This window comes from Ursus arctos, unplaced genomic scaffold, assembly GCF_023065955.2.
Source record: "Ursus arctos isolate Adak ecotype North America unplaced genomic scaffold, UrsArc2.0 scaffold_14, whole genome shotgun sequence".
Lineage (NCBI taxonomy): Eukaryota > Metazoa > Chordata > Mammalia > Carnivora > Ursidae > Ursus > Ursus arctos.
The window spans coordinates 47,152,927-47,172,510 of record NW_026622808.1 but is presented as its reverse complement, the minus strand read 5'-3'; the positions used below and the strand labels follow the sequence as shown (position 1 = coordinate 47,172,510).

At 44.5% G+C, this 19,584-nt stretch overlaps 1 pseudogene; it reads right to left on the bottom strand.

The window, feature by feature from the left end:
* The window catches only part of LOC125283736 (40S ribosomal protein S2-like), a 30,321-nt pseudogene extending 20,752 nt beyond the window's left edge, over window positions 1-9,569 (bottom strand).
* Between the last annotated feature and the right edge of the window lie 10,015 nt (window positions 9,570-19,584).

Sequence of the window (19,584 nt, the reverse complement as noted above, 5' to 3'; positions counted from 1 at the left end):
CATGACAATAGTCTCCCGAGCCAGCCAGGTGGCCCTCCTAGGGGACTTAAATTTCTTTGGAACCCTGGGAAAGTTTGCATTTTCAGCCCTCTCTGCCTTAACCCTTAAGTAAGGCTAATTTACCACAGTAACAAATAAGAATAGTAACAGTCCCTTGTATTTGTTATTTTTTTAGCCTCATTGTATTAGATCATTTTAACATGAACAAAGGAGTATATCTGAAAATAAACAGTACAAGTATAAGCAAGCTGATAATTACACATCATCTTCAAATGTATGTCCTTATTACAAGTTACAAGAAACCTAGACGGAACCAGAGTCTGGGCATATACCAAATTACATCCTCAAATTCAATGGAGTAATGACATCTGTGTCAGGCTCAGGATGTGCTTGCAGGAAGGTCAGGATTGGGATCACTGTGAGGCTCCAGTCAGGGTCAGGACCTACTTCAGAATGATATCAAATTTCAGATTTAGGGTGAGGGTAAGGTTAAGATCAGGGTCATTGAGGTGAAGTTGAAATGAGGGTGAAGGTCATAGTCAGGGTTAGAGTGACTGTACATTTCAAGGTCAATGTTGGTGTAATGGTTCATGACAGGGACAGGTTGAGGATCAAGGTCACTATCAGGGTCATGGTGATGGTCAGGTCAGAGTATGGGTCATGTAAGAGTTAAAGTGTGAAGGATGTTCAAGGTCAATTTCAGTATCAGGATAAGGGTAGGATCAAAGTCAAAGTGAGAGTGAGGGTCAGGCTCATGATAAGAGTTCAGGGCAGGTAGCAGTGAGCGTTAGTCAGGTGAGGGTCATGGTAATGTTCAGTGCCCCTGTGAAAAGTTAATGTATGATTTAGTTCATGGTCAGGGTCATGGTAAAAATCAATGCAAATGTAGGGTTAAGAGTCAGGTTCAGGATGAGGGTAGGGTCAAGGTCAGAGTGAGCATCACAGTTAAAGTCAGGGTTTGGCCAGGTTCAGGGTGATGGTTAGGGGCAAAGTCAAGTTCAGTGTCAAGTATGGGGTATGGTAGGAGGGGTAGGGAACTCAGAGGCAGTGTCAGGGTTACATCAGGGCCAGAGTCAAATCTGAGGGTAAGGGTCATGTGAAGAATGAGGGTGAATATAAAGATCAGGGTAAGGTGGGGGGGGCACCTGGGTGGCTCAGGTCATGATCTCAGGGTCGTGAGATGGAGCCCTGTGTTGGGCTCCGCACTCAGCAGGGAGTCTGCTTGTCTTTTTCCCTCTGTTTCTCTCCCTTGCTCCAGCACTCTCTCTCTCTTTCTATCTCTCTCAAACAAATAAATAAAAATCTTTAAACAAACAAACAAACAAACAAACAAACAAAAGATCAGGGTAAGGTCAGGCCACAGTCAAGGTAAAGTTCAGAGTCGTGGTAAGGCTAAGGGTCCCCTTGAGAGTCAGTCAAGTCAGAGAGTCAAGTCAACTCCAGGGTCAGGGTTAAGATCAGAATAATGGTCAGGTTTAGGCAGGGGTAAGGTTAGACCACAGTTAGGGAGAGGGTCAGGACCCAAATGAGTGTAAGGGTCAGAGTGAGGGAAAAATCAAGGTAAGGTTCATTGTCAAAGTGTGCCGCTGTGAAAGTAAAAGTATTAATGTCAGATTCAGGATCAAAGTCAGGATCATAGTAAGGATGAGGGTTGAGGACTGATTAAAGGTCAGGATGAATATCAGAGTCAGATTCAGAATGTGGATCAGGGTCAAGTGAAATATCAGGGACACTTAGAAGGTGAGGGTCTGGTCAGAATGAAATTGAGAGGGCTGCCTGGGTGGCACAGTCAGTTAGGTGTCTGACTCTTGGTTTCAGCTCAGGTTGTGATCTCAGGGTCATGAGATCGAGACCCACATCCAGGGATTCTGCTGGGGTTCTCTCTCTCCCTCTCTCTCCTCTCCTCTCCTCTCCTCTCCTCTCCTCTCCTCTCCTCTCCTCTCCCCTCCCCTCCCCTCCCCTCTCCCTTTTTCTCAAATAAATAAATAAACCTTTAAAAAAAGATATTAAGAATGAGGTTGAGGGGTGCCTAGGTGGCTCAGTTGGTTAAACATCTGCCTTTGGTGTAAGTCATGATCCTGGGACTGAGCCCCACATCAGGCTCCCTGCTCAGCGGCAAACATGCATCTCCTTCTCCCTCTGCCACTCCCCCTGCTTGTGCTTTCTGGCTTTCTCTATCTCTCTGTTAAATAAATAAATAAAAATCTTAAAAAAATAAAATAAAAGAATGAGGTTGAGAGTGCAGCTAAGGGTCAGTATCAGGATCATGTAAGGAATAGGGTCAGGATGAGGGTTAGCATTATTGTCTAGTGAGTTTTAGGGTCAAGGGCAGGGTTAGGATGAGAATGAGGGTAAAGTTCCAGGTCAGGGTCAAGGTAACGGTAATGCTGAGGGTTACTGAAAGTCAAGTACATATCCGAGTCAGATTCAAGGTCGGTGTCAAGGTCAGTGTGAAGGCAGATACCAGGGACACAGTGAGGAAGAGGTTAGAGTCTGGATGAGCATGAGGGTGATTGTCAGGGTTCAGTCATGGTGAAGTTTAAATTCAGGTTCATATTCAGAGTCAGGCTCAGCTTCAGTGAGAGGGTGGAAATCAAGCGGAGGGTCAAAGGAAGAGTGAGGGCCTATGTGAGTATCAGCAGCAGACCCACATCAAGGTCAGGATCAGGGCAAACTTCAATGTCAGAGTCAGGAAGGATCTGAGTTAGGGTCAGAGTGAGTGTTAGGTGACCAACCATGTCAGGTAAGCCTCAGAGTCAACGTTCACTTAAAGACAAGGCTAAGGGTTAGAATCAGTATCACGATGAACATCAGGGTCAGAGTCAGGCCCATATGACAATGAAATTCAGACCACGGTGAAGGTCAGAGTCATGTGCAGGGTAAAGGCAACGGTCTGGATGAGGGTAAGGATGAGAGTCATGGTGAGGGTAAGGGTCAATATCAGGTTCATGGTGATGGATAAGGTTAAGTACAAGGTTGAATCTCAGGGTCAATGGTCCAGTGCATAGTCGTTTTGAGGTGGGGGTGGTTCTGGGTCAGTGTACATATGTGGGTAAAGATCAAGGTTGTAAAAAAAGAAAGATCAACATTGTGGGGTGAAGTTCAGGAGAAGGTCAAGGTCAGATTCAGCATGAGTGTCACAATAAGTGTGATGGACAGTCAGAATCAGAGAGAAATGATGGTTAGTACCACAGTAAGAGTGGGTGTACATTTTAAGGAAAGGGTCAGGTTGATGGTCAGGTTGTATAACAAAGAAAGAGTCAGGGTCATACTGAAGATGAGGGGAAGGTTAGAGTCAGGTAAGTTTCAGGGTCAAGTTCAGGATTAGGATCAGTATAAGGGTAGTAAGTAGGGTAAATCATATTCACAGTAGGGTGGCTGTTGGGTACAGGCCAGGTTCAGGGTAAGGATAAGAAGCAGGGTTAGGGTAAAGGTCCGGTTCAGGGTGGAAGTCAGTGTGATTATAAGGTTTGAGGAGAAGATCAGGGTCACATTCAGATAAAGGTCAGGGTGAGAGTCAGATTAGGTTAAGGGAAAGGGCGAGGATCGTGGTATGGGTCGGCATTGAGGGTCAAAATTAGGTGAAACCTCAGATGAAGCTCTGTGCAGGGTGGGTTTCAGGACAGGGCCAAAGGGAAAGAAGTATAAAGGTTAAGAACAGTTCAAAGCCAAGTTTAGGATGTCAACCAGGGATTAAATCAGGTTAAACGTCAATTTCAGGGTAACTTCTCATGGATGGGGAGGTCAGAGTGTGTTAGAGTGACAATCAGAGTCAGTTTGAAGAGTGGGGTCTTTTAAAGGGTGAATAAGAGGGTTGGGGACAAGGTCAATTTCAGAATCTGATTCAGGCTCAGAATCAGAATGACAGTCAGGGTCGGAGTCAATTTGAGAGTAGGGTCGGGTTCAGGTTCAGTGTGAGGTTCAAAGTCAGAGTCTGCACAAGGGTTTCCATGAATGCCAGGGTCAGGGTAAAGGTCATAGTCAGGAATATTATAAGGGTCAAGTTTAGGAACTAGTGAGATTCAGGGTCACTGTCATAGCTAGGGTGAAGGTCAGAGTGAGGACAGGTTCAGGGTAAGGATAAAGTTGAATGTCAAGGTCAGTGTCAGGGTAAAAGTTAGGTCAGGTGAAGTTCTAGATCTGTTTCATGAGCAGGGTCAGTGTGAGAGTAAGAATCAGAGTCAGGATAAGTGTGAGCTTTAGGGAAAGTCAGAATGTCCTATGAGAGTCAGGGTCAAGGTAGGGGAGGGTAACATTCAGACTCGGTACTGTGTGAATGTGGCAATGAGGGTCTAGCTCGGGCTTAGTGTCAGGGTCGGTTGAATATTGGAGCCAGGTTTACAGTCAGTGTGAATGCGTATGTCGGTTTGGGATCAGGGAAGGGGTTGGGTCATAGTGAGAGTCGGCATGATGGTCATCACAAAGTGAAGGTGAGGGTTAGAGAGAGGGTCAGGTGTGGAGTAGTAAGTCAGAAAAAGTGTAAGAGTGAGGGTCAGAATCAAGGTCAGGGTCAAGCATAAATGTCATAATCTAGGTGAGGGTGATAGCTTCTGGTGAAGGTTAGAGTCAGGTTAAGGGTCAGGTTGAGGTTAAATATCAGAAGTGGGGTAAGGATCAGGCTCCCTGCTCAGTGAGGGGGGGTCTGCTTCTCTTTCTTCCTCTCTCCCTTTCCTCCCCCAACCCCCAACTCAGGCTCTCTCTGTCTCAAATAAATAAAATCTTTAAAAAAAAAAAAAAGGTGAATCTAAAATCCATGGTCAAGATCAGGGTGAGGGGTCACGTGAATCCGCAGTGCCTTGATAAGGATGAGAATCACAATTAGGTAAAAGTCATATTCATAGACATGGTAAGATTCAAACTCAAAGGCATACTGAGTGTCAGGTTCAGTATGAAGATTAACTTGAACCTGACCATGCCCAGAAGCTGACCTTGGTTATCACCCTATCCTGATGTTGACCCTAATCCTAAACTTGACTCTGAACCTTACCCAACCCTAACCTTCATGTTGACTTTCACCATGACACTGGCTCTGATCTTGACCCTCAACCAGATACTAACACTATCAAGCTAACACTTTCCCTGAAATATATACTAACCCTTATCTTGACACTGACAATTACCCTTTATCTGACCCTACCCCTGTGTCCATCTCCTGTCCTTGATCCTTATTCTGACCCTCATGCTCAGAACTGACCTTGACCATGAATGTGACCCTGATCTTCTCCCTGAATTTCACTCTCAAACTCACCATTTCTATAACCTTAACCCTTATTCTCACACGAATACTGATGCAAAATCTCCCCCTCATCCTGTACTTGACCATGACCCCAATCTTCGACCTCACACTGACTTTTTCTCTGGCTATGCAGCTAACACTGACAGTCACCCTGACTCTGGCCCCTGCTTTCCCTAACTCAAACACTTATCTTCACCCTACCTCTGACGTTGACCCTCATCCAAGTCTGAAACTTACCCTCACATTGACCTTGATTCTGTTGCTCACTCTGACGATGATTCCAACCCATTCTTATCCTTAACCTGAAGCTAATCCTAACCCCAATCCTCCCTGATACTGTAGCTGACCCTCAACCTGATGTTGATCTGACCTTGAAGCTGACCCTGAGACTTCTCCTAACCCTAACCCTTTATCCTGACTGTTATACTCACGATGACCCTGACTCTTATTATAACACTCAATCTGATGGTGACTGTTATATTAAATCTGACCCTTAACTTCACCATGCCCCAACCCTAACATCCTTACCTTCGTCCTGACCGTATTCCTCACCGTGTACCTGATGCCTTCCCTTTCACTGACCTTTACTCTGAATCTGATTCTGATACTCACTGTACACCTGACCTTCACTCTGAATCTGATTCTGATACTCACTGTACACCTGACCTTCCCAGTGATCCTCACAATTACCTCAATTACCTCACATGACCTTGACCTTAACCTAGAACTTTACTATCACATTCATCCTAACCTTGTACTTGGCCTTAAAACTGACCTGACCATCACCTTGACCCCGATCTTATTTCTCACCATTTTCCTGACAATGACCACCACATACACCCTCAACTTCATTCTTACCCTTACTATGTCCCTGATTCTGCATTTGACCCTGAACTTCAATCTCAGCTTGATCTTTTACTTATCCTACTCCTTTTCCTTGACCTTCCTCTTAATCTTGGCCCTCACTTTTGCCCAGTTGCTAATCCTGAAGCTGAAACTGGCCCTCATCCTTATCCTGACACTAACACTCTTGCTTTTACAATGGCACATTTTGACACTGACCCTTACCTTGACTCTCCCTTCATTCTGACCTTCACACTCACTTTGACCTCAGCTTCTCCCTGACTATGATTCTTACTTTGATCATCATCTGAACCTGATCATCACCCTGATCTTGACCCTCACCCTGAGCTGACTTGACACTGACTCTCAACATGACCCTTACCCTTATCATGATTTGACCTTCACCCTGACCATGATGCTGCATCAGACCCTCACACTGACCCTCAACTTTACCTTCTCCATGACCCTCATGTTCAATCTGATTCTGACCCTGACATTGCGTTGATACTGTCTCTGACCTCTTCACCCCTTGTACCTTACTTGACTGACATACAACCCAACCCTGACTCTTACCAATACACAGATCTTGACACCAATGCTGACCCTCACCTTGGACCTGAACTTTACCCAACCTTGACTCTGATCATGACTCTGTCTGACCGTGACTCTGATGATACCTTGACTCTTATCTCACATTGATACTGAATGACCCTGACCCTCACCTTGATTCTCTCCTAAACATTGACTCCACATTTCACCTTGTCCTTGATCTTAACACTCACCTTGTTCCTGAAACTGACAGTAATCCTCACCCATAATTTGACCCTTACTTGGCCCTCACTCTGACCCTGATTCTTACAGTGACACTAAAAGTAAACTTGATTCTTGGGGTGCCTGGGTGGCTCAGTCATTTAAGCGTCTGACTCTTGGTTTCGGCTCAGGTCATGATCTCAGGGTTGTGAGATCAAGCCCCAAGTCAGCCTCTGCACTGGATGTGGAACGTGCTTAAGATTCTTTCTCTCCCTCTCCCTTTCCTCCTCAGCCCCTCCCTCCACTTGTTTGTGCATGTGTGAGCGCGCTCTCTCTCTCTCTTTCTCTCAAATAAATAAATAAATCTACCAAAAAAAGAACTCTCTTTAGAGACGAATATTTGGTTCTGAGCTTGGTTTCTTCTTCACTGCTCATTTGTACACATATATACAATTTCCAACTTTATTGGCTTAACTTGCAATGAGAAGTTAGTGTGGAAACAACGTGTAAGTATGTGCTCATTTTCACATATACAGTGTAGATTACCCTTGTTGTAACTCATAGGAAGACAGAGAACTTGAGTGTGTTTCTGGGTTTTGGGGGGGGAGGTTCCTCACAGAAATCTTAGATCTCAGTTTAGGCAAACAAGAAGTAATATTGCAAACAACTCATGTTCAGGCAAACTGGCTCAGCCTCTGACATTCCTTTCATTAGAAAGTCCTGATTGCTCCTTAAAAAGAAATAAACATCAGGACAGCAAAACACATTCATTTCAAAGGTACATTCTCACTTGCAGAAAAAAGGAAGACATAAATCACTGTTTACAAACCATAATTTTAATTGACCCCCTTGTTTCTTAAAATACCAGTGAATTAAAATATGCAAATGCCTCTGGATGATAATACATGCATGTTTGTACTTACCTCCTCAAAATTTTTAATTAGTAGGAGATAGTGCTCAAAAAATTACCTGGATGGTTTTTAACTTTCTGTCCTCTAGGTGTCACTTCTGTCTATAGAAAAAGAAAGAAAAGAATGATTTCTTCAATTAAACATAATTAATATAGACAGTTGATTATAGAGGGTACAAAAATTACAGAGAGCTTCTACTTGAATTTCTACTGCTTTATTTTAGAAAGTTGTTGAAGTGTGTTCACACAGTAAATTTAAAACTATATATATTGCTCTATTTAAGATACTGACAAACTGTATCATAGCTTTATAGTTAAAAACTTTAGGAGTGCGTGGGTGGTGCAGTCAGTTGATCACCTGACTCTTGGTTTCTGCTCGGGTCATGATCTTGGGGTCGTGGGATCCAGCCCCACATCAGGCTCCGCTCTCAGCATGGAGTCGGCTTTGGGTTCTCTCTCCCTCTCGCTCTGACCCTCCTGCTTCTGCTCTCTCTCTCTCTCTCTCTCTCTCAAATAAATAAATATTTAAAAAAATTTTTTTAAAGGTTTATAGTTAAAAACTTTAAATTACCTAAGTATGTGTTTGTGTATCCACAAGGTACCCAGTCATAGAATTGGCCCCACTTTCTAACAACACCCAATCTAGAGCAAACCCTCATTTCCTTAGGCCTTCCTAAAATTACCTGATTAAACACCAAATTCTATAATAGGTGCTTTCTAACACCCTCTTATCAAGACACCCTATGGTTCCCGGTGGGTGCATTCTCCCCTAGTGCAACCAGTAACAAGCCCAGTTTATTCAGTCACAGGTATGTTCCCAGTCTGGCTCAAAGGCACTCCAGGTCAAATGCACACATGGGCACAGAACCTGTGGAGTCAGCTTGGCCAGTGTTAAGAAGACCTTGTTTTGCTTTTTCAAAATTTTAAAATCATGCGAGATAACTGTTTATTTTTAAGAAAGCGGGATGGTTTTAAAATTTCTGTTCCTTGGGTGACTTTTACGCCTATAGAAAAGAGAAGGATGGATGATTAATTAAAGATAATAATGAATATAAATGCTATTTATACTATAGATATAAGGACTGTAGAGATATACAGATCTATGCATAGGATATTGTATTTTAAAGTCATAGAAACTACATTATCACCTATTTATGAATATTATGAATGAATGAATCCCCAAATTCATACAAATAAATGCACAACAGATCATTTCCTAAAATTTGTTACTTAAATATGTGCCAAAGAAACAAATTAGGATTTAGGTTTTTCATATAAAAATTACTGAGTTATTTTATGCCCAGACCCATAGAAGTTCCTTTTGCCACCAAATCATTGTTAATTCTCAAAGCTTTTTGCATATCCCTCAACTATTCTTTATGACTCCCTTGGATAGCCCTGACCTAATTTTATTTGTTCCTATTCTAAAAATGCCACCACAGACTTCAGTTCATCCTCAAAATAAGAATCACATTACCAGCAGGTGGAGACGCCGAGCCGGCGCTCCGGGGCCGCAGCATCCTGGTTTCAGCGCGCGCCAGCGGGCCTGCCCAGGAACAAGTTGGAATCCTCTGTTTATCCGAGCCCCTCAACTGCCTCCTGTGTCATTCTTCCTCTTGAGGAAAGAGGGGCATGCAACAGATCTCCCCGCTAACCCCTGCGCTCGCTGGCCGCCGCAGCAGGTGACCCTGGGGTTGCGGACAGCTCCCTTTCGAACAGCAGTTTGGCAGCCAAAGCACCTGGAGTTGTCGCAGCATGCTGGAGAGTTGGCCAGGCGGCTTTCCCCCGAAAGTCAGTCATGGGCAGAGTCAAGGAGACTGCAGCGGGCATTCCCTAGCAACAGTGAGTTCTGACCGCCCCAGGCCCGGAGTAGTGTGCAGGGGCAGCGGCCTCCCTCTGCAAACTTCGCCAACAAGGGTACTGCCTGCCAGTGAGCATGCGCGTTGAGGAGCAGTGGGAGGGGGACTTCGGCCAAAAAAATTAAATTGCAAAAGGATGCTGGATGGTGTAAAACTTGGAATTCGTCACTGAGACAGGGGTAAAGGAAGTGGGAAAGAAGCGAGGAGAGAGATCTGTCGCAGCTGTCTCCCTCCCCCCCCCCCCAAGAGAGGAATGGGCCAGAGGCAGGGTTGGACTCCAGGTAGACTACAGGGTCCAACCACTTGTCCCTTTGAGGGAGTTTCGCTCCTGCAGAATAAGGAGAAAACGTGGGAGTCCCAGAAAAGGTTGACTTTACAGCTTAGAAAGCTGATGGTAGTTTGGGTGGTGGGAGTTCAAGGATTTTTGAGAGCTTTGTTAATTTTACCTTAAGGTTCTATTCTCTCTATATTTCTTGAGGACTTGGAGATGACAAGGACAGTGAAGTCTCTATGTAAGCGTACTTAAAGTACTAGTAAAATGAATGTCTCTGTCATTAGAGACGTGAAGATTAACCAGGTGGGAAAGTGAAACCAAGCCATTTACCCCTCCCCAAGTATGGGAGTAGTTTTATATAGCAAGATAAAACTTCAATGCACCCTGAGAAGAAATACACAATAAACGGAGCATATTTCTAATTCATTGCAGAAAGTATTAGTATGATGTCCATTTGGAGCTGTCCACAGGACTGTAGGGCCCTTGGTTCCTGTCCATGACCCACCTTGACCGTTCTGTCAGGATAGTATGATTGCCAGGTAAGACTTGCTTTGAAAACATCTGTGGCATCTACACCTAAAACTAGGCCACCAGTGTTAGCTGAATATTGTTGCTGATTCACCTTTTTTTTTTTTATGGGTAATATCATGAAGAATTTTTGTTAAACTCCATTTTCAAGTGTTCTGGTATCGGCCATCCTGAGGTGCAGTGAGCATCCTAAATTGAATCAGAGACCTCTTTCCTACAGTAACAGGCTCTTTGAATTCCTCCAAGACTGTTCTTGCCTGTGTGATTATAAGGTACTTATCTAGGTTAACATTGTTTAACATGGTGGTCAGCCGAAGCATTACTGTCAGATTATAGGTCTTTGCCTTTGACCTTTTATTTGTATTATAGCTATTTTCTTAGGTAATATCAAAGCATCTAAAAGTTCTTTAATGTCCAATTTATATAGAGGTTTTCAAGTATAGAGACACCTTTGTTTCTGAATGATTCTGAATTTGTAGACTACCTCAAAAGTACATTTACTCTTACTATAAATATTGGCACTTTTATTTTCTGTGAGCTGGCATCAGCCAGTGAGGACAATCATGCTCGTCATCTGAGGTGATTTAATATCTGGAAGTCGTCTCTGTCTAAAGGGTGAATTTAGCTCTATGATAGCATTTTTAACTTTAAATAAATAAAATTAGAACAAGGGTGTCTGAGAGAATAGCTACGGAAATGGTTGAAGGGTAAGCAAGAAGCATGAGCATGAATATTTTTTTTAAGATTTTTAAACATTTGAGAGAGACAGTGAGAGAGAACAAGCAGGGAGGAGAGGGAGAAGCAGGCTCCCTGCTGAGCAAGGAGCCCCATGCGGGACTCGATCCCAGGACCTGAGCCGAAGGCAGACGCTTAACCAAATGAGCCACCCAGGAGCCCCCATAAGCATGAATATTAACCAAAAGTTACTAGCTGGTGACACAAAGGAACTTTTACCAATCTGGGCATAAAATAAGTCATTTTACACAAAAGGCTCAAACTCTAATTTTACTCTTTTGGCACATTACTTATGTCACAAATTGTCTGCATAAAGACCTATAGTGATACATGGGGCACCTGGCTGGCTCAGACAGTAGAGCATGCAACTCTTGATCTTGAGGTTGTGAGTTCAAGCCCCACATTGGGCGTAGAGCTTATTTAAAAAAAAAAAAAGATACATATAGATCTAAAACATAGAGATAATTTAAACTATAGCTTTAAAATATAGTTGTCAATATAGCAAATAAAACAATACATCATCTTAAATTTATGATGTGAATGAACAGCATAACTGTTAAACATAAACAGAAAATCACGTCCTGTACACACATTTGTATCTCTCTGCAACGCTTGTCCCCGGTACCATCAACTACCTACATCAAATACTCGTTTTAATCATTCTTCTCTTTTTCTCTCGAGCTGTGAGAGATGCCTGGAGGGCAGAAAGCTGAAAACCACCAGGGGATTTTCTATGAGCATTTACTTCACATTGACCAACACTTTGCAAAGGCAAATACAAATTGATACATATCGCTACCCAAAGTCATTTGCATATTTTGTTAATCCACAGAAAATTTTTTTTTAAAGACTTATTTATTTATTTATTCGACAGAGATAGAGACAGCCAGCGAGAGAGAGAGGGAACACAAGCAGGGGGAGTGGGAGAGGAAGAAGCAGGCTCCCAGCGGAGGAGCCTGATGTGGGGCTCGATCCCATCACGCCAGGATCACGCCCTGAGCCGAAGGCAGACGCTTAACCGCTATGCCACCCAGGCGCCCCCCACAGACATTTTAAGAACAAAGAGTCAATTAAAACTATGTTTAGGAAACGCTGTGTTTTATCGGTTTTGCTCTTTTTAATAGCAACGTGTTTTGAAATGTGTTTTCTGTCCTTGTGTTTATCTTGCTTTACTCTGAGAAGCAAGAAGGGTTATTTTTGACAGGAATGTCTGAGCCTGAGCTTGTTTATATTCATACAGATTCTTTTCACCGCTGCTCTTAGATTCTTCCTCATTTGCTGCCCCTCACAGGAAGGATGTGCCTTGGAGAAGGATGGCACACATGAATCCGTGCTTGTGTTCATCTCCATTTACTCCCAGAACCACTAAGGAGTTTCTTTTAAGAGAGATGTCTGAGACTGAACTTCTTTGCACTAATACAGATGTTTTTCAATTCTACTTCCGTTTGCCTACATAGAGATGTATGTAAGGTATGACCAAGAACACCCCAGATACATTATCTGCATTCATCCACACATTCACTGCATTTTCTTCCTGTGAGTTAGAACAACAGGGATCCGAGCCATATATGTGAAAATGATTTCAGATTTCCACACTGTTCTGTATGTAGTAACTTCTTACTGTGAGTTAAAGCAAATATCCTTGGAAATCATATTTGCTTGGACAGACGAGCAGTAAAGAAGAAATCAGACATTCATCTCTACAGAAATTTTCTTACTGACTGCTAGAATTAACCCATGCTTTATCTGAGGCAAATCAATGAGAACAACATGTTCTCCTCTACTGCCCTTTCTTAGAGGTAGCCCATATTAATACCAGTCAAAGCAGCATGTTTAAAGACGTGCATACAAGCGTAAGCAAGTTCAGAATTATCCATAGATTTTTAAAAGTATGTTCTTTTTGCTAGTTATAAGAAATTTAGCTGAAACTAGCATGTAAATGTACCAGATTTCATGTTCAAACTCAATGTGGAATACTTAGGTCACTTTTAAGGTCAGAACCATTATAAGAACCATTATGAGAGTCAGAATCATATTGAGGGTCAGAGAGTCATAGGGTGAGATTGAAGGTCAAGGTCATGATGACAGTGAGCTTTAGGATCACGGTGGGCATCAGGATCAGTGTTAGGATCAAGATGGGGGTCAGAGTGAGGGGTGCTTGGCTGACTTAGTTGGAGTGTATGACTCTTCATCTCAGGGTTGTTTGAGCACCACAGTGGGTATAGAGATTAGTTAAAACTAAAATCTTAACCAAAAAAAAGATCTGGGTCAGAGTATATGTTAGGATCAAGTTGAGGGTTGGGGTCTGTGAGGGTATTAGTATCAGGATGAAGAAGAGAAGGTCTGCTATAGGGTCAAGTGAGGGTGGGTGTAGATTCAAGGTGTGGTCGTGGTGAGGGTCAGGTTGAGGATCAAGGTCATTGTCAGAGTCAGGGTGAAGGTCCATGTGAGGGATAAGAGTGAGGGTAAACATATGAATGAAGTTCAGGGTCAGGGTAAAAGCTAGGATTAGGGTCAAGGTGAGAGTAAAGATGAGGCTCAGGGTAATAGTCATTCTTCAAGGAAAGGATGGCATGAGGATCTGGGTCAGGATGAGAATTCTAATCAGATTCAGTGTCACCGTGAGGTAGGAATCAAGGTATGATCAGGATTAGGGTCATGTTGGAATCAGGGTCACATAGGATGAGGGTTAAGTTCAGGGTGAGAGTAGCATAAAGATCAAAGTCAGGGTGTTGGTCGGTTTCAGAATAATGAACAGGGTCAGGTTGATCATCAGGGACAGTGTAATGTTTGAGGTGTAAGGAAGTCAGATACAGTGTCAGGGTGACATCAAAGCCAATGTCATATTGAGGATAAGGGTCATGAAAAAGGTAAATAAGAGCATTAGGATCAGACTGAGAATCAGATTTGAAGTCTGAATCAGGGTGATAGTCACAGTTTAGGACAGCCATGGTGAGGGTCAGCATCATGTCAGCTTCACAGTCAGGGTCAAGATCAGCATGATAATCTGGGTCAAGGTAAGGATCCAAGTAGGAGTCAAAGTAAGAGGGTGTCATAGTATTAAGGGTCAGGGTCACAGGGCAGAGGTGAAGGTCACTATCTGGGTGTGGCAAGGTAGGAATGAGAGCCAGATTCGGTATCAGGGTGAGCATCAGGGTCAGAACAGGGTGATGGTCATGTTGAGATTGAGGTTCAAGTTCCCAGTGAAAGTTGAGGTCAAGTGCAGGGTCAGGGACATGGTGAGGGTGAGGCTCTAAGTCTGAGGGCCAGTATCAGGATCATGGTGAGGGATAGAGTCAGGGTGAGGGTGAGGGTCAAGTGAAGCCATGGACATGGTGAGGGTCAGAATAAGGTCAAGGATGCAGGTTAGAGTCAGCAAGAAGATTATGGTGAGGGGTAAAATCAGGCTAATGGTGAAATTTGGGGTCAGTTTCAGTCACGAAAGTAAGGTTCTAGGTCAAGGTCAAAGTCATGGTAATAGTGAAGGTCAGAGACAGCATAAGGGTCTGGGTCATTGTGGGGGCCCGGATCAGGCATATGGTGAGGGATAGGTAAGATCAGAATGAGACTGAAGGTCAGGGTCAAGTACAGATTTCATATGTCTGTTTAATGAAGGGAAGGTTCTGTGTACAATGTGGGTAAGGGTCAAGATTATAGACATGGTGAGAATAAGAATTCAGGGAGAGGGTCAGGGTTAAGGGCAAGTCACAGAGAGAAGTAATGGCTCAGACTAAGGGCTCATTTGATGGCATTCATAGTCACTGTCAGCTTGAGAACATGGTGAAAATCAGAGTAAAGGTGAGGATCAGGTAAGGCTTGGGATCAAGTTCAGGATCCGAGTCAGCGTAAGAGTAATGTTTAGGTCAGGGGCTGCTTCAGGATCATTGGTTCAAGGTTTTCAAGGTAGGATGATGATTAGGGTCAGGTGGAAGGTGGGGGCAAGTTGAGAATCAAGTTCGGGTAAGGCTCAGGGGTGGGGAAGTCAGAGCCAGTGTTAGGGTGACATCAGAGTCAGTTTGGGGAGATGATCATGGAGAATGTGAAGATGAGGGAGATGGTGAAGGTCAGGTTGAAGGTCAGCATCAGGTCAACTTTTGAGACAAGGGCAGTGTGAGATTTAGGATTAGGATCAGGGTAAGGATAAGGCTTACTATAAGCTCAGAAAAGGAGAAGGGGGGGCGGGGACCAGGGTACCAAGCATAGGAGGTAAGGACCAGGATGAAGGTCAGGTTCAGAGTGTGTGTGGGGGTTATGGTCAGAGTCAAGTTATATGAAAGGATGAGGGTCAGTGATGATTTCATTGTTACAATTAAGGTCAAGATTAGGGAGAAGTTCAGAGTGAGATTTTCAGAGTAAAGATTAGGCTGACGGGGGTGCCTGGGTGGCTCAGTCATTAAGCGTCTGCCTTCAGTTCAGGTCATGATCCCAGGGTCCTGGGACTGAGCCCCGCATTGGGCCCTCTGCTCAGCGAGAAGCCTGCTTCTCCCTCTCCCACTCCCCCTGTTTGTGTTCCCCCTCTCGCTGTCTCTCTCTCTAATAAATAAGTAAAATCTTAAAAAAAAAAAAAAAAGATTAAGTTGACGGTCAGACTCAGAGTTAATATTAGGATCAGGTTCACGATCACTGTGAAAGGTAGAATGAGGGTCATGGTAAGGGTATGGGTCAAAATCAGGGTCAAAGTGAGAATGAAAGTCAGTGTCAGAGTTGGTTGTACTCTTGGTTTTGACTCATGTCATGATCTCCTGGTCAGGAGATCGAACCCCACGTGGGGCTCCCTACTCAGCAGGGAATCTGCTTCCCCTCTCCCTCTGCCACTCCCCCTGTTCACTTATACTCCCTCTCTCTCTCAAATAAGTAAATAAATCTTAAAACAAACAAACAAAAAACCCCACACCTCTATTCCCTAAAGAGGCATTTTTTTATTCATACAGAAGCCAACAGCTACTTCAAGACCATCCAGACCCCTTCCTGTCCAACCCACTACTTCAGGTCTTTGGAAGGACCTACCTGAAGAACCTTGGACTCAGGGAAGCCACCTAGAACAGCAGGACGGGTCTGCTTTTATGCTCCTGAAGCCCTTCCAGTCTCTTCCTGAGCCAGCACCCTGGAGCCCCCAGCCTCCTAAAGGCACATTTCAATTCTCTACACATAGAAGATGACTTCTTGGAGAGTCCCTGGTCTTTCACTACATCCTCCCCCCTTCAGGGCATTGTGCTGGGTGAGCCACCTCCGGTTCTGACTATCAGCCCTCACGCCAGTGACTTCTCTCTGCGCCTCAGTCGCCTCATCTGTAAAACAGACGGGTTGGATTTGATGGTCTTTTTAAACTCTCTGGGAACCTTTCCGCACTGACTCCTTCCAACTGCCCCGCCCTGCTTCTCTCCCGAAGACTCTGCGTTCAAGCATTTCTCTGCTCGAAGACTCTGCGTTCAAGCATTTCTCTGCTCGTAGAATTCATGTCCCAAAAGGCCAAAACTGCAGGGTAACGATCTCACCTCACAATTCAGAGCTCACCTCCTGTCCCGTTAGGACCTGCTACAACTCCCACACGGCTTCAGGGGTCAAGATTCTGCAGAGTTTGAATTTTAGTGATGTGTACTGTGAGAATAAGAGGGTTTTTTGTTGTTGTTTTTTGTTTTTGTTTTTTCCATATCTAAGAATTGCACTATGGGGAGCACCCTTCTATTTGTTAGATGGGATGCCATCCGATTCATGAATCCCCAAATAAAACCAATTAGATTTTTAAATTAAAAACAAATATAATATGGAACCTACTGTTTGAAACAATGCCCCACCCCTCGCTCCCCCGGAGAGCCCAGCAGGCATTCTCAGGCTGTCATCTTCAGGTCTCCTCCCACCTCCCCGTTGGGATTCTCTGTTCTCATATCACTTAAAGATATTGATTATCTGCTCCGCCACTAACCCTGTTCTCTTTCTTTTTGTCCTGGTTGAGAGTGCTTGGTGTCAGTTTTTAGATAAGGAAAGAGAGTCGGCTGTTAAGGCTCTATTTATAATATGCCCTTGAAAGCTGAGTGCTGACTTCTTGGAGCTAAAATAACTGGCAGGTAAGGAAGGAGAGGAGACACAAGGCGGAGGGTCATCCCCAGAGAGAATGACAGCCCAGGACGCGGGAGTGTGGACACGCAGGCGCACTCCCAGGCAGGTGCGCTCACACACATACCTCCAGGTGGGAATGAATACAGAGAAAAGGAACACAGGAGTCCAGGGGAAGACCGGGAAATGCCTGGAACGTGATAGAAACTCGATGCGTGTTTGGTGAAGAGAAAAAAAGACAAGAAGGGAGGGAATGACGGGGGAAGAGACGAATTCAGACAGCAAATTCAGTGAGGGGAGCACTGAACTGGGAGTTAGGGGATCTTCATTTGAAGCCTAGCTCTCCTTGATTCATTAGATGTATTAGAAAGTTGGGCTTGGGCAGGTTTCTTGGCCTCTCTGAATTTGGGGTTCCTTTTCCCTCGAGTGGGTGTCATATTGCCTTTCCATTGAATCTCATAAGATTGCTCTACAAATCAAAATAATGATGGCTATGCAAGTACTTCGCGAGCGGAACCTACTCTGCGCACGTGAGGCCCTCGCCTGGGGGCGGAGCCAGCATTTTGCAGAGTGCTGTTTGCCAGCCGCTGTGGCACGCTCCACATGCATTAGAGGACTCAGCCTCACAACAGTCTTGCACTATAAACTATTATTCGTCCCGTTCTACACGGGAAGAAACCTACCGAGGGACAGTCATTCGCTGGAGGTCGCACACCTAGTAAGCGGACAACTGGGATTTGAACAAGGCCCACCGGGGTCCAACGGCCAATTCTCTTAACCAGTCTGCTACCGCTCAGACCTTGATATGTATCCGGTGCCCTTCATAGACCCAAACAAAATGAAATCGGCCTTCCAGTATTTTTTCGTTTTAATAAGAGAGACAGAACACAAGGCTGGGGAAGGAGCAGAGGGAGTAGCAGACTGCCCCAAGCAAGGAGCCTGACAGGGCTCGATCCCAGGACTCTAGCATCACGACCCCAGCCCAAGGCAGACGCTTAACCGACTGAGCCACCCGGGTACCCCCTGCCTCCCAGTATTAAGCAACATTGTCTACGTCCCCTCAGGCTGCCATGACTGAACACCACAGACTGGGTGGCTTACATAGCAGAGATGTCTTTTCTCACTGTTCTGGAGGCTAGAAGTCTGAGATCAAGGTGTTGATGGGATTGGGTTCGGGGTTCTAGCACGGCCTGGCTTCCCGCCTTGCAGACCTCGGCCTCCTTGCTGTGTCTTCCGGTGGCCTTTTCCCTGTGCTCCGGCTAAGAAAGTGGGAGCTCTGGTGTCTCTTCCTCTTTTTATGAGGGCTGCCTCGCTCTTAGGAGCTCATCTAACACGAATTACCTCCTGAAAGGCCCTATCTCACATTGGGGGTGGGAGTATCACTCTACGGATTGGGGGAGGGGCATAGTTCAGTCCCTAATAGACATCCCCAAAATGAAAAGGTTATCTACGTTTCCCCCTAAAGATAGATTTTTTAAAATGCCATCAGGTCCACAGCAGCCACTGCAGCAAAATTTCTCAGCTCTGAGTCCTGCTCAGATAAATGCTCTCCCATAAGGCCAAGCAGCTTTGCTGTAAAGGAATAAAGTGGCTTTTGTACCAAATATTTAAGATATTCCTGCTCTCTCCCTCTTGCTCAAGAGCATTCAGAGGTCTGTCCCTTCTTCCCCTCTTGCCAACCATTTCCTATTTATAGTTTCTGGCGCTGGCAGGTCTGAAGGAGTCAAGAGTTTTCAAATCGCTCCCATAGCTTTGCCGTGTGCTGCCTGCCATCGCCCCTCAGCCTTTAGAAGCGATTAATCCCGGCTCCCTGGTCAGGGTTTGGGGAGAAGAGGAACAAAGAGAAGGAGTTGCAGGATGCAAAGCTGTAGGTCCCTTTAAAAAGCCTCAGAGGAGATTGAATCGTGGTTTTATCCCTACAGTGTTTTGTGTTCAGGTCTGTTAATAACTAAGCCCTTTGTCTGTTCCTGAAAACTTAGAGAAAAAGTTTCATATTGACTTCATCCTTGAATCCTACTTCACAGAGATGCTGATGAGTCTGAGGGCAAAGAGAGAAAGGCCAGAAAGGTTTGTTGCCTGGATGCCAGAAGCCATTAAAGGGTTTTACAATTCATCTCTCTGCTTCTAGCGGCACATGATAAATTACCAGCATCAATCTATCTAACAGTATCAGGCTTCAGAACTTGTGAGCCATATGTTCACGTTATTGCTTTGTGCAAATAGATACTCTAAATATGCATCGATCTGGCACATTTCATGAGTATTTATCAAAATGTTCTCTTGTCTCCCAACACATGTATTAATAAAAAATAATACTAAATAATACCAAGTTGCAGCCATGCACGAGATTCCAAACTGTAGGTTTAGTTTGCAAATTTCGTGAAGGCTATTTGTA